The sequence below is a fragment of the Bombina bombina genome, chromosome 7 (assembly GCF_027579735.1).
Source record: "Bombina bombina isolate aBomBom1 chromosome 7, aBomBom1.pri, whole genome shotgun sequence".
NCBI lineage: Eukaryota > Metazoa > Chordata > Amphibia > Anura > Bombinatoridae > Bombina > Bombina bombina.
Genome location: NC_069505.1, coordinates 498,523,861 through 498,535,869, shown reverse-complemented (window position 1 = coordinate 498,535,869; position 12,009 = coordinate 498,523,861). Strand labels below are relative to the sequence as shown.

Below are 12,009 nucleotides of genomic sequence, written 5' to 3'. Positions count from 1 at the left end.
GACAAAGCCTTACTTCAGTGTGAAACGAGGTGGATACACAGACTTGGTACCCTACATCCTAAGGGCCTAAATATGTCTAACGATTGGCATTGCTTCCTCTGATAACAGTGTGGTGTGGTTATATACCACTGATCCCATACTTGTGAGGATTCACCTGTGGTGAATCACCCGCTATAGTGGGACACTTGATAGAGCTTGATATCCAACCAGGGATAGTCACTTGTAGCTCTGGGATACACACTAAGATGGACCACCTCGATCTTGACTATACATGAGGGTTGGAACACTAACCAGTGTGTTTCATGTTACACAATGTGATACACACTGGATTAGGTATCCGTGCCACTCATGAGTCTCTACTGTTGCCTTATCAGAGGTGGTTGAAACATGGGATTGAAGGGCACTTGGATAATGTTAGGGTACCATGACATCTCCACGAACCTAGTATAAATATAACTCTCATCTCTCCATGGAGTCACCTGTCACCATCATGAATGGAAGTCTATGACCACTATAATACCACCACCTTATATAAGGAGTTAACACCTTATAATGACTTATGTATGGACCAGAACTAAACTAGATTACATGCCCTTCCTTGATTGCCAATTATGAATAGTGAACCAATGATATCATTTGAGGTTCAGCTATATGGACACAATGGTATCCAGACACAAGGAGGTAATACTGTTAAACGTATGTTATGCTAATAAGTATCCTGAGATATATACTCACTGTGTTAGTCTGTATCAGATATATGCTTAAAATTGGAGTAACAAGACAATATGCTACCTTATTTGATGAGGTATGTGGGATACCATAATGTGTTGGACCATGTTATGTTGCTTCTAGTGGAAGCCTTGGTTGTATCTGTATTTACATTTAGTTTTATCTTTATGTACATTTTTGTTTCTTTCTCATATGACCCATTTGCCACCACAGCTGCGGTAACCTAACAAGGGATTTATTACTAGAGCCTTAGCAACTACCCCACAATAGCTATATGGGTGACAATATACTTTTACTATGCACTATAAGTTGTGCACTATGTAAATTATTCCCCACCGGTGGAAGCCTTTATACCTTGCCCTTTTACACCTGTTGTAACCGTTCTGGTAACATTGGGTGAGCTACTGCTGTATTGTTACATGGCCACCTAACACTCACTAATGTGTTCAAATCACTCTGATAATACTGACAGGGCTTGAAGCTGTATAAACGCACCGCGGTTACCATGACTACAAGCAGTAGCGCAAGCCGGGTGACGTCAGCCGCATATGCTAATTAGCCATGCGGTTTGAGGAATTACACCACAGACGCCGGAGTTCACTGCACAGCGTCTCTGAGACACATAACTTGGCACTTGACAGCAACACATCTTTTTGGCAGATCACTAGTCAGACTGGGGATACTGGCATTTTTACATAAGGTATGTTCCTATACGGAGGTGTCTGCTATGAGTATCAGCAATAATCTAGATCTGTTATGACCTGATAAACATGATGCGTTTACAATAGCAGTGGCATAGATTTACTAGGATTCTCCAATTCTGGGTAACGCTTATTTAAACAATATCTGATATGATGACTGTGTAATAACCTCAATTATGGACACATACAGACTCATATAAGTAACCAACTGGTTATAAATGAGGGATAGATTATTGTGACTCAATTGTTCCATGCTTAATGTGACTTTATAACATGAATCACGTGCAGAATTATTGTTAACACAATATAACCTGATACTGCAAATGTTGGTCTATATGGATATACATTGCTATAATGATATGTTTATATTTCTGCTCTATATATTTTATTAGCTTAGTAGTATGGCAATATTGTTTGGTTGAGGGGGTTATCACCATGACAACCATGTTTTTGGCGCAATTCACACAGGTATTGTTAGATGGGTGGGGCTTATTGTATATATAAGGCACTGTGTTCACTTGCATGTTTGTACTGGTCTGAGGAAGGAGTCTGTGGACTCCGAAACGTTACCACAATAAAATAAAATAAGTTTTATGCTTAAATCCAGCGAGTGCAGTCCTATTTTGAAAATACTATATATATATATATATATATATATATATATATACACATATATACATACACATATACACATGTGTATGCAGCATGCGTTGCAGCACAGCTGATCTCAGATTATAAATGTCCTGATGAAGGCCCGGTTGAGGGCCAAAATGTCGACCATGTTCTGTTGATACAATTAATAAAGTAAAAATTGGGCTTATATACAAATCCTGAGAGTGCCCTTTTCTACATGGAATCATATACTTTTTTCTTTTGAGGATTGCACCCAGGTCTTTGATACACCATCCTGGTTGGAGTGCTGGGCCACAGGCTAATTGACTATATATATATATATATATATATATATATATATATATAATATATATATAAATATATATATAATACACTCACTGGATTTTAGATATCTTCAAATATTCATTTTATTTGTGATGTTTCAGGATATTGCCCCTTCTTTATAGCAGTCCCGAAACATCACAAATAAAATGAATATTTGAAGATATCTAAAGTCCAATGAATGCTTATTTTGGAAGTGGGATTTTTTGCTACACCACCCTGGTAGTCGGAGGTTGGTGAGAGTGCAATTTCATCTGTGAAATATATATATATATATATATATATATATATATATATATATATATATATATATATATATATATGTATATACATAAAATTAAAGATGTTTGCTTGTATTTATTTTTTATTAAAATAAATTTCAGCAATTCATTCTTTTGTAAAGAGAAAAATCTAGTAAATAAGTATAATATGTGAATCTTTTATGTCTTATATTTAACTGTATTGCAAACATTTTTAAAAAAAAATAGTTTATAATCTTATATTTTTTTAATATTGTTTATTTTACATCATATTTAAAATTCAATATAAATAATAAAACCCATTCTTTAACATGATCCAAATGCTGTTTGCATTACATAACCGAATGATAAACGTTGGCAATCTGTGAGCCTAACTAGTATTACAATAAGAAAGCCTTGCAAGTATAGTTTTATTCTTTAAACAAAATATAACACAACTCAAATTATCTAATCTTTTTTTATAACGATTTAATTAGCAAGATAAGTTGTCCCCCCCCCCTTAATATAAATGACAAGAACACTTTACTTTAATCACTACACAATTTAGTATTTTACAAATAAATGAATGCAAATATTAATGTTTATATATAACAAATCATAAACCATTAAATGGTAATGAAATGTACAACAGAAATATGCATGTTAGATGAATGCTGACATTAACCATAAATTGTGAATATGTCCAAATTACATAAGCTTCCAAAACCTTTATTTTACAAATGGAAACCACTTTACAACAAAGAGCAGACTATTTTGTTTGCTTTATTAAAGGGACACTCAAGTCAAAATTAAACTTTCATGATTCAGATAGAGCAGCAATTTTAAACAACTTTTAACTTTACTTTTATTAACAAAATGTGCACAATCTTTTTATATTTACACTTATTGAGGCACCATTTCCTTCTGAGCATGTGCAAGAATTCACAGAATATATGTATATGCATGATTGGCTGATGGCTGTCACATGATAAAAGGGAAGTGGACTAAGACATAATTTTGAAACTTATCAGGAAATAATCTGCTACTCATTTGATGCTTAGATAAAGTGCTATTGCATTGTCTTTTTTATCATTTATGTGTTGATTATGCAAATCTATTGTATTTACTGGTCCGCTAAAGCAGAGCAAAACACTGAGATAGATTTGATCAAATCAAACTGCACAAATGGACCTTAGATTATCTGGCACAGTGTAAAGTATATTTATTTTTATACATTGTTGTTGTTACAGTGTGTTCTGTGTAATTGTATTTTCTATTGTTCTTTTCTGCAGCATTTAGTGTGTTTATGTTGTTTTTATACCGTGTTGTTGTTACAGTGTGTTCTGTGTAATTGTATTTGCTATTGTTCTTTTCTGCAGCATTTGGTATGTTTGTTGTTTTTGTTGCCATATGTGATGTGTTTAGTTTGCTTGTTACAGTATAATTTGTAAGAATATTGTTAGTTACAGTGTGTTGAATGTATAGATTGTTTTGTTACATTGTATTTCCAGTCTTTTTGTTTATTCTTTGTTACAATGTGATAAGTAGCTTATTTTTCTACATTGTATTATTGTTTACATTGTTTATTCACATTTCTGTTGCAATATGTTGTGTGCTTATGCTGCTATTATGTTATTTTTTTCTGTGTTATAAAATGTACTTGCATAACTTACCTCTATGTCCTAGCGTTTAAAACATTCAACTCCCACAATACACTGCAGAAGGGATGGGCTTGTTCCTTAAGCATCCTCCTCTTTAAAACGTTAACTCTTACACTACCAGGCAAATCGGGATCACAGCACAGAGAAGAAAAGAAACTAATCATAAAGGGACACTAGATATAATAATAATAATAATCATCATCATCATCAGACCACAAGGAAACTGGAAATATATTAAGATGGGGAAAATATCTGAAATATCTCAGTTGAGTAGTAAATTGTCTGTTTTAAGCAAAATGAATAATAGTCAATGTTTCATGAAACGTATGAACAAGAGCATATTTTGGTCTAGGCAAACAAGGCACTTGCCTAGGGCAGCAGAGTGGGAGGGGGCAGCACATTTGTTGTGACTATATTTGTAAGAAGCTTACAGTTATTTTAGAACTATTATACAGGTATACAATAGTGTTTGCGTGTATATATGTGTGTGCACGTGACCATGTGTATAACTCTGTATGTGTGTATGTAAGTGTTTTGTAAGCCCTGGAGAACATTTACTTAGGAAATGCCATTGTTTTTTTTTTAAATCACATTACTCCACGAGCAAAAAATATTATGGCCATAAAAGACCTAAATCCTTGGTGGGCAGGCATTAGGGAGCAGCAGAATTTTGAGTGCCTAGGGCAGCACAAACCCTAAATAAACCACTGTGTATGAGTGATTCCCCTGTCTTTTATTTTAGGTTTTAAATGATTCTATTAATTTTCATTGTTATTAACTGCTATAAAAAGGTTTTGTTACAAAGGGTATTTGCTGTGCAATGTGTTTCATAGCTACACAGACCCAGAAATGCAGATCTTACCTACAGGGGCAAATAACAGACCAAGAGGGGCAGATCACACACAAACAAATGGGCAGATCTCAGAGCTAGAGGTGCAAAACTCTGACCTTGAGGCCACGTTATTGACCTATAGAGTCAGATAACAGCGCTAAAGAAGAAGTTCACAGATCCTAAAGGGCAAGTTATTGATTTAGATGAGCTTACTGCAGTCCTACAGCGGCAGGTCAGACACAGAATGGCAGATGACAGACCTTTAGGGGTAGATCAAAGACTTAAAGGGGCGATTGCAGATTCTCAGACTTAAAGGAACATGAAACCTCATTTTTTTCTTTTATTATTCAGCTAAAGCATGCAATTTTAAAAAGCTTTCAAAATTTTTTAATCATATTTTCTAGTTTTAATAGTAGGCTCAGGAGTGTGCAATTGTCTGGAGCAATATTTGGCAACAGTTTCGCAAGAATGTTATCTAATTGCAAGAGCACTAGATGGAAGCATTATACCCTGAAATGCAGTGATCCAGACACCTATCAACAAAGAATACCATGGGAATGAAAACAAATGTAATAATACAAATTAACTGGAAACTTTTTTTACAATTCTATGCTTTATCTGAATCTCTAAAGATAGTTTTGTGGTTCAGTATCCCTTTAAATAGGTAGATTGCAGGGCATTAAACCGATATAGAGGGACAGATCACTGTATAAAACAATATTCCAAATATATAGAAAGGGAAATAAGAGACTTACGCCTAGATTTAGAGTTTAGCGTTAGCCGTCAAAACCAGCATTAGAGGCTCCTAACGCTGGTTTTGGGCTACCGCTGGTATTTAGAGTCAGTCAGGAAAGGGTCTAACGCTCACTTTGCAGCTGCGACTTTTCCATACCGCAGATCCCCTTACGTCAATTGCGTATCCTATCTTTTCAATGGGATCTTCCTAACGCTGGTATTTAGAGTCGTGGCTGAAGTGAGCGTTAGAAATCTAACGACAAAACTCCAGCCGCAGAAAAAAGTCAGGAGTTAAGAGCTTTCTGGGCTAACGCCAGTTTATAAAGCTCTTAACTGCTGTGCTCTAAAGTACACTAACACCCATAAACTACCTATGTACCCCTAAACCGAGGCCCCCCCACATCGCCGCCACTCTATTAAAAATTTTTAACCCCTAATCTGCCGACCGCACACCGCCGCCACCTACGTTATCCCTATGTACCCCTAATCTGCTGCCCCTAATACCGCCGACACCTACATAATATTTATTAACCCCTAATCTGCCGCCCCCAACGTCGCCTCCACCTACCTACACTTATTAACCCCTAATCTGCCGAATGGACCTCACCGCTACTATAATAAATGTATTAACCCCTAATCCGCCTCACTCCCGCCTCAATAACCCTATAAGAAATAGTATTAACCCCTAATCTGCCCTCCCTAACATCGCCGACACCTAACTTCAATTATTAACCCCTAATCTGCCGACCGGATCTCGCCGCTACTCTAATAAATGGATTAACCCCTAAAGCTAAGTCTAACCCTAACCCTAACACCCCCTAAATTAAATATAATTTAAATCTAACGAAATAAATTAACTCTTATTAAATAAATTATTCCTATTTAAAGCTAAATACATACCTGTAAAATAAACCCTAATATAGCTACAATATAACGAATAATTATATTGTAGCTATTTTAGGATTTATATTTATTTTACAGGCAACTTTGTATTTATTTTAACCAGGTACAATAGCTATTAAATAGTTATTAACTATTTAATAGCGACCTAGTTAAAATAATTATAAAATTACCTGTAAGATAAATCCTAACCTAAGTTACAATTAAACCTAACAATACACTATCAATAAATTAATTAAATACAATACCTACAAATAACTACAATGAAATAAACTAACTAAAGTACAAAAAATAAAAAAGAACTAAGTTACAAAAAATAATTTTTTTTTACAAACATTAGAAAAAATATTACAACAATTTTAAACTAATTACACCTACTCTAAGCCCCCTAATAAAATAACAAAGACCCCCAAAATAAAAAAATGCCCTACCCTATTCTAAATTTAAAAAGTTCAAAGCTCTTTTACCTTACCAGCCCTGAAAAGGGCCATTTGCGGGGCATGCCCCAAATAATTCAGCTCTTTTGCCTGTAAAAAAAGCATACAATACCGCCCCCCCAACATTACAACCCACCACCCACATACCCCTAATCTAACCCAAACCCCCCTTAAATAAACCTAACACTAAGCCCCTGAAGATCTTCCTACCTTGTCTTAACCATGCCAGGTTCACCGATTGGTCCAGAAGAGCCTCTGATGTCTTCATCCAAGCCCAAGCGGGGGCTGGCGATCCATAATTCGGCTGAAGTCTTCTATCAAGCGGCGGCTGAAGAGGTCCAGAAGAGGCTCCAAAGTCTTCATCCTATCCGGGAAGAAGAGGAGATCCAGACCGGCAACCATCTTGATCCAAGCGGCATCTTCTATCTTCATCCGATGACGAACGGCTCCATCTTGAAGACCTCCAGCACGGATCCATCCTCTTCTTCCGACGTCCAACTGAAGAATGAAGGTTCCTTTAAGGGACGTCATCCAAGATGGCGTCCCTCGAATTCCGATTGGCTGATAGGATTCTATCAGCCAATCAGAATTAAGGTAGGAAAATTCTGATTGGCTGATGGAATCAGCCAATCAGATTCAAGTTCAATCCGATTGGCTGATTGGATCAGCCAATCAGATTGAGCTCGCATTGAGGGGTTAATAATTGAAGTTAGGTGTCGGCGATGTTAGGGAGGGCAGATTAGGGGTTAATACTATTTCTTATAGGGTTATTGAGGCGGGAGTGAGGCGGATTAGGGGTTAATAACTTTATTAGAGTAGCGGTGAGGTGCGGTCGGCAGATTAGGGGTTAATTATTGTAGGTAGCTGGTGGCGACGTTGTGGGGGGCAGATTAGGGGTTAATAAATATAATATAGGGGTCGGCGGTGTTAGGGGCAGCAGATTAGGGGTACATAGGGATAACGTAGGTGGTGGCTGTGTACAGAGCAGCAGATTAGGGGTTAATAATAAAATGCAGGGGTCAGCGATAGCGGCGGCGGCAGATTAGGGGTTAATAAGTGTAAGGTTAGGGGTGTTTAGACTCGGGGTACATGTTAGGGTGTTAGGTGCAGACTAGGTTTTTTTTCAGCTCAAACTGTCCCATTGTTTCCTATGGGGGAATCGTGCACGAGCACGTTTTTGAAGCTGGCCGCGTCCGTAAGCACCGCTGGTATTGAGAGTTGCAGTTGCGGTAAATATGCTATACGCTCCTTTTTTGGAGCCTAACGCAGCCCTTCTGTGAACTCTAAATACCAGCGGTATTTAAAATGTGCGGGGAAAAAAAAGCATGCGTAGCTAACGCACCCCTTTGGCCGAGTATGTTCACCAGACCTAGAAGGTCAGACCACGAGGGGCAGACCACAGATATATAGGAACTATAGAGGGCAGTCTATATGATGTAAATACAATCCCCAAAGCTACAAAAAATAAAAAATAGAAATACAGAAAAAATAAACACATTAAAAATAAACACATTATCCATAATAAAAAAATAAACCTAATCCCTATGAAAATAAAAAAGCCCCCCCCAAATAAAAACGCACCCTAATCTAATGCTAAACTACCAATAGCCCTCTCTTCAGTGTGCGGCTGACAATCGCATGAAAGGGAACCTCCACGCCTTGGCCGAGGACCGCCGCTGAGGCCGAGGAGCGCCGCCGCAGAGGATCGCCACATCTATGAAGACCACCTCGGACCTCCGCTCTGCGCCACCTTCGCTGTGGATGAAGATGATAGACCCACCTGGAAGAAGACCTTCGCCGGACTTCAGGAGCCGTGAGTACCTATTTGGGGCTTTAGTGTTAGGTTTTTTTCTTTTAATTTAAATTTTTTTTTTTTTTTGGGCACTTTGAAAAAGAGCTGAATGCCCTTTTAAGGGCAGTGAAAAAGAGCTAAATGCCCATTTAAGGGCAATGCCCATACAAATGTTCTTTTCAGGGCAATGGGAAGTTTAGATTTTTTTAGTGTTAGGTTTTTTATTTTGGGGGGTTTGGTGGTTGGGGGGTATTTACTGTTAGGGGGACTTTGTTTATTGTTAATGTAAAAGAGCTGTTTAACATACGGCAATGCCCTACAAAAAGCCCTTTTAAGGGCTATTGGTAGTTTAGCATTAGATTAGGGTGTGTTTTTATTTTGGGGGGCATTTTTATTTTCATAGGGATTAGGTTTAATTTTTTTATTTTGGATAATGCGTTTATTATTTTTGTAATGTTTGCTTTTTTTAGTTTTTGAAATTAGATTAATATATTATTATTATTTTTATTGCAATGTTATTTAATTTTATTGTAATTAAGGGGTTAATTTAGGGGGTGTTAGGTTAAATTAGGGGGCTTAGTCATTAAATTCATTTTTTGCGTTGTGGGGTTGGCGGTGTAGGAGTTAATAGGTAAATTAGGTTTAATGCATTATGGGGGTTGGCGGTTTAGGGGTTAATAGATGTATTAGGAAGTTTGCAATGTTGGGGTTTTGCGGATTTAGGGGTTAATAATTGTATTAGGTAGGTTTTTTTTCTTAATACTTTGTGTGGGCGGTTAGTTTATTTTTTTCTTAATACTTCGTACAGGAGGTTAGGTTTAGTTTGTTTCCATACTTATTGCAGGCAGTTTTTTTTTTTCTTGTAATGCTCCGTTTGCCTTCGCTGCATCCCGGTGGCTTTTCAAAAATGGCAGGGTGGTGAAAGTCCACCAAAGCAAAAAGGAAACTGGAGCGCTAGTAAAATGTATAAAACATAACCTTTATTGGTTATTTAAAATAGGACATACAGTCATAGTAGAACAAATAGAGATGGGATACCTCTAGCTGGCAGGCTTATGCGTTTCGGCAAAGCCGTAGTCATAGCATACTGGTGCCAGCCACAGGTGTGCTTTATATACATAATTGAAACATCACCATTGGATAAAATTGACACGTCATTAAAAACAACAACACGCCCAGAGTACATTTAACCCCTTATGTTCAGTGGGTGAAAGCGGACCATTTTTTGTAATTATCCAAAAAGTATATAAATAAACAAACAAACAATGATGCATGTTATTTTACAAATAATATCTCTCTCCTGGTCTTTGGTTTTTATAGGGTGGTGAAAGAACAGTCAACATTCTGTTGACTGCCTTGCGCTGCCAACATTCCTTTGAGGATGCGTGCGCAACTGCCGACGGACATTACAAAAGCTAGTTGTAAATACAACCCCCCAAGCTACAAAAAATAAAAACTAGAAATACAGAGAAAAATAAACGCATTATCCAAAATAAAAAAATTAAACCTAATCCCTATGAAAATAAAAAAGCCCCCCATAAATAAAAACACCCCCTAATCTAACGCTAAAATACCAATAGCCCTTAAAAGGGCTTTTTGTAGGGCATTGCCCTAAGTTAAACAGCTCTTTAAAATTAAAAATAAACAAAGTCCCCCTAACATAAAACCCCCCACACACCAAATCCCAAAAATAAAAAAACCTAACACTAATAAACCTAATCTACCCATTGCCCTGAAAAGGGCATTTGTATAGGCATTGCCTTTAATAGGGCATTCAGCTCTTTTTCAAAGTGCCCAAAAAACCTAAGTTAAAAAAAAAACAAAAACTAACACTAAAGCCCCAAATAGGTACTCACGGTTTCAGAAGTCCGGCGGAGAAAGTCTTCTTCCAGGCAGGTCCATCATCTTCATCCACAGCAAAGGCGGCACGGAGTGGAGGTCAGGAGCGGTCTTCCCAGATGTGGTGATCCTCGGTGGTGGTCAGCGGTGGCCCTCGGCGACATGGATGCTCCTCTTCATCCGATCGCGTGTGGTTTACTTAATAGTATGTTTTGTTTTACATGCAGGGGGAGGGCTGAAAGCCGGGTGTGTGGCAAGAAAGCAGGGTGTATTGGTGCTAGTAATTCATATTCTATGGGGGGACAAAAATAGTCTGATTGGGTCAACCATCCCACTATAACCTTGATCAAAGATGCCCAATTATACCATCTAAGATTAGGGAGGCTAAGTCCACCTGAGCTGATTGGCATTGCCAGTTGGAGTCTACTTATTATTGGTTTTCCCTGATTCCAGACAAACGTACCAAACAAAGTTGCTAAGTTATTGAGGTCTCGTTTTGTGAGAAGGATAGGAAGCATCTGAAGGGGGTAAAGCAACTTTGGCAAGATGATCATTTTTAAAAGATGGATCCTACCTGTGAGGGAGAGGGGCAAGTTCCTCCACCCCTTCACTTGATTATGAATGAGGGTTATAGTATTACTTATATTCAGGTGGTATAATTTATTAGTATCAATATGTAAGTGGATCCCTAAATAGGCGAAGGTTCCTGTAGTTACTTTTAAATCAGTGCCCTGTAGTGGGTTTTTTTTGGGCGTTAAGTAGCCATGTTAATTTGGATTTATCTGTATTAACTTTGTAGCCTGAGAATTCGCCTAATTTGTTTAGTATATGTAACAAGTTGGGTACATTGGTGTGTGGGTTGGGGACATACAACAGAAGGTCGTCAGCATAGAGGGACAGGTGTAAGGTTTGCCTATGAATTCTTAAGCCTTCGCTACCCTGACGGATATAACATGCTAATGGTTCTATTGCCAAGTTAAAGAGCAACGGGGACAGGGGGCAACCCTGTCTGGTTCCTCTCTCCAAGAGGAATGGTGGGGATAACTGGCCATTAATGATTATAGAAGCTAATGGTGATATGTGTACAGTTGTCGGAGTGTATTAAGAAAGTTTCCAAATATGCCAAACTTTTCCAAAGAAGTGTACAGATGATCCCACTCTATTCTATCAAACGCCTTCTCAGTGTCAAT

The 12,009-nt window shown here is 37.6% G+C and overlaps 1 protein-coding gene and 1 long non-coding RNA gene across 2 annotated transcripts in view; one reads left to right on the top strand and one right to left on the bottom strand.

Moving 5' to 3' along the window:
* The window catches only part of LOC128666866 (cytochrome P450 2C18), a 60,710-nt gene extending 56,313 nt beyond the window's left edge, over nt 1-4,397 (bottom strand). Inside the window, exon 1 of the mRNA XM_053721668.1 lies at nt 4,297-4,397. The gene's annotated coding sequence lies outside the window, so the exon portion shown is untranslated. The remainder of the gene's footprint in view (nt 1-4,296) is intronic.
* Nucleotides 3,679-12,009, top strand: part of LOC128666870 (uncharacterized) — a 41,270-nt gene continuing 32,939 nt past the window's right edge. Inside the window, exon 1 of the long non-coding RNA XR_008403278.1 lies at nt 3,679-3,834. This is a non-coding gene — a long non-coding RNA (uncharacterized LOC128666870). The remainder of the gene's footprint in view (nt 3,835-12,009) is intronic.